This window comes from Amphimedon queenslandica, unplaced genomic scaffold (genome assembly GCF_000090795.2).
Source record: "Amphimedon queenslandica unplaced genomic scaffold, v1.1 AMPQUscaffold_12447, whole genome shotgun sequence".
NCBI lineage: Eukaryota > Metazoa > Porifera > Demospongiae > Haplosclerida > Niphatidae > Amphimedon > Amphimedon queenslandica.
In genome coordinates, this window is record NW_003547316.1 from 17,268 (window position 1) to 21,515 (window position 4,248).

Here is a 4,248-nt window from a genome sequence, read left to right on the forward strand (position 1 = left end):
TTGTCATATTTTTATCAGATGTTCTATGAAAGGACTTTAAGTAGAGGCTTAGTTATGCTAGGTAGAAATTTTTCTATCGTAGAATTTTTTATAAACAAAATGCATTATTAATATAAATTCTTATATTTCTATTCTTCATTGCATCAACAGTAGCCTTTCTGAGTTTGATACTGAGGTAAATTTTGAAAGTTAATAGACAGTTTTACAATTATGTTTGCCAGGGGGTTAATATTTGTTCTCAAAATAATATTGCGTGGTAGTATGTATGATTTTTGAAAAACCATATACTAAGTGTGGATGCTGTACTATCTATAGTCCACTGACTTTTAATTTAAGTAATACCCATGCGTGTACAGTGTTTGTACACCATGTAGGGTGTGTAACCCCACAATTCCCATGTACACCATATCGGGTATAATACATATACTCAAATATAATTTGTTTGTATAATTGTCATGAAATTTTGTGATTTTTAGTTACATGCAATATTACATTTCCTGGTGTATATAGATCTACTTACGTTACGTCAAAATGATCAGCTAATGCTACTAAATTTTTAAAGAATTTTCAAAGCTGAATACCCATTACTATGGAAGGAAACTAAGGCCTTAATAGAGTAGCATAGTGTCCTTTACTGTTATTCAGTTGTATTGCTTGATGTGTTAGGAGTATCTAATTGTATACTAGAAATGGTAATGTGTATTGTGTTCTTATTATTAGTATAACTTACCTTAATAGAGTAGCATAGTGTCCATTACTGTTACACAGTTGTATTGCTTAATGTGGTAGTAATATCTAAAATGTTTGATGTTTTCATAGGCAATAGTAGCTGCAAAGGAGCATATTTATCTTGTAAGGCGGGAGAGAGATTACTTCAGGGAAGTGTTGAAGAGGACTAAAGATGCCATCAAAAAGCTGGACTTAGCCATCGAAAGGCCAGTGAACCACTTGGAGGTCGAAGTTCACTCTAGCTTTGACTATGCACAACAAGTAAATCAGTTATTATCCTTACACATCTTCATCCTAAAATTAATAAATGCAGGTGCATTACCCCAGTGATCCATTGCAGCCTGGTCCCATCTACTTCTTAACACCGAGGAAATGTGGCTTGTTTGTGAAGCATTCCCTACGCAGGTTACATACATGTACCTAGTGGATGAGGCGGGAACTATGCTACACTATTAAGGTAAGTTATACTAATAATAAGAACACAATACACATTACCATTTCTTGTATACAATTAGATACTGCTAACACATCAAGCAACACAACTGAATAACTGTAAAGGACACTATGCTACACTATTAAGGTAAGTTACACTAATAATAAGTACACAATGGGAGTGTGTCTAACCTGCCTATAATCTATGATACCACAGTGCGTAAGTTTTCATAGCATGGTTATTAGCGCCAAGTAGCCATTCTTGCGTCCTTATACTGATTCCAAGTCAGAAGGCTGCAAATAAGAAAGAGCCAACCATTAAAAGAACATATTCCCGTCTGCTCCTGCTTGTTTCTTGCACTACATGATCCTCAGAGTGGAGATATAAGTCTTAAAGTTGCCTGCATGCTTCAAGTGCCATTTTATCAGCCACAACCATAAATTTGAAAATTACTGAGATTAACTCTGTATACTTGCAAAAAACATTTAAACATACGCGCTGTGGTATCACAGAATATAGGTAGGTTAGACACTCTCCCTATATAATTAACCACTCTTGTTATTATTATTGTTGTTATTATTATTATGTGAGTGAGAAAGGAATATTATTATTATTATCATTATTATTATTATTATTATTATTATTATTATTTATTATTATTATTATTATTATTATTATTATTATCATTATTATTATTTATTATTATTATTTATTATTATTATTATTATTATTATTATTATTATTATTATCATTATTATTATTATTATTGTTGTTATTATTATGTGAGTGAAAAGAAATATTATTATCATTATCAATATTATTATTATTATTATTATTATTATTATTATTATTATGAGAGTTAGAAAGGATTATTATTATTATTATTGTTATTATCATTATTATTATTATTGTTGTTGTTATTATTATTATGTGAGGGAGAAAGGAATATTATTATTATTATCATTATTATTATTGTTATTATTATTTACTATTATTATTATTATTATCATCATTATTATTATGTGAGTGAGAAAGGAATATTATTATTATTATCATTATAATAATAATAATAATAATAATAATAATAATTATTATTATTATTATTATCATTATTATTATGAGAGTTAGAAAGGATTATTATTATTATTATTATTATTATTATTATTATTATTATTATTATTATTATTATTATTATTATGTTAATGTAATCACACAACACTAAGTTGGTATATGTACAATATCGGTCTATAACAAATAGACTATGTTATAAATCTCATGCTTAAATGTCTCCTTAAGATTCTTGCAGTCCCCAAAAATGCTGTTTTCTTTAAGTATTCGATCTTTAACTTCACATCTGCTCTCTTGATTCATTCACTAATCTTCATTGACACCGCTCCCAATGCTCCAACAACTATCAGTATCACTTCCACTTTCTTCAACTCCTGGTACTTCTCCACTTTTTCTTTCTCCTTGGTCTCAACTCTAGCATCACCCGGTACAGCAACATCTATAACAAAACAACTCTTCTCTGACTTCTCCACAACAACAATATCTGGCTTCCTATGCTCTACCATCCTATCACATTGTATCATAAAATCCCACAGTATCTTCACAACATCATTCTCCACCACTCCTTCAGGCTTATGCTCATACCAATCACTAGCTCTTTCCATCCGAAACTTTCCACACAACTCCCAATGGATAAATCCGTTGATAAAATCTCTTCTGATCCACTCGAAACAATCGGTTCTGCTGATGCTGCTTAATCCTCTGTTCATACCGTTTAACCTTCATCGCTTTTGCATTTAGCCTCTGCTTCAACTCCTCCATCACAGCTTTCACTCCCTTCTTCTTAATACCAAGCCTCCTAACCAAATCCCTATATTTCCACTCTTTCTTTAAAGCTCCCTTTAACTTCTGGTCTAATATACTTATATTTCTTCGTAGAGCAATAATTTGCCACTCAAGCCTCCTCTTCCAACAAGGTTGTTCCCGTTTCTTCCCACCATCACCATTCGGCACCAGCTGATTTTTTAAACCCAACTTTCTTGCAATAAAGACACTAACTGCATATGCTAGCCTATTCGTCTCACTAATTGTATTTGTTCCGATCTACATGTATGTCAATGCCTCATTTACTGTAGATGTTTCCTTGGACAACTTTTTCCTAGCGACAGTTTTGAAAGCAAACTTATACTTTTCACTCCCGTCTCCCAGCTCATCATATACCTTCACTATTTCCTCACAAAGACTTTTCACCTCCTAGGCCCATCAACCACATCAATGAACAACCCTTCTTCTTCCAGACTGACATTACCACTTTCCTCAACACTAACACTCCTGTCCACACTATTTCTAGATTCTTCACCCACATCTTCTGTTACTTTCCTCCTAATCTTTTCAATTTCTACTTGACTTAACCAACCATTCTTCCTAATAGCTCTCAATTGATCACACAACCTTTGCTCAGATATGACCTCCTCTGACCTTCCAACTCTCATACATCCTTTTTCTGTACCCCCTAACTGACCTGCCATTATTATCCACAGGATTAGATAAGTAATAACATTCCATTGCTGCTACATTCATGGCCTTAGTCCACCTGGTTCTCTGAAGACTTCCTGAAGAAGACATTTTCTCAGCAGCTCAATTACAACTTGACTTATTCTGCTGTACAATAAGACTCCAATTGGGCACCACACCAAATTTGATGTACTTTATATGCCGTTATTCTCTACTCTAGTAGAAATCTTTACCACACACATGCATCACCATTCCATCTCCATTTTGATCGCATGGTTCATTTTATTATTATTATTATTATTATTATTATTGTTATTACTATAACAATAATAATAATTATTATTATTATTATTATTGTTATTGTTGTTATTATTATCAGTATGAGAAAGGAATATTATTATTATTGTCATTATTATTATTATTTATTATTATTATTATTATTATTATTATTATTATTGTTATTATTATTTTGAGAGTGAGAAAGGAATGTTGTTATTATTATTATTATTATAATTTTTATAAATTTATTATTATTATTATTATTATTATTGTTATTATTATTA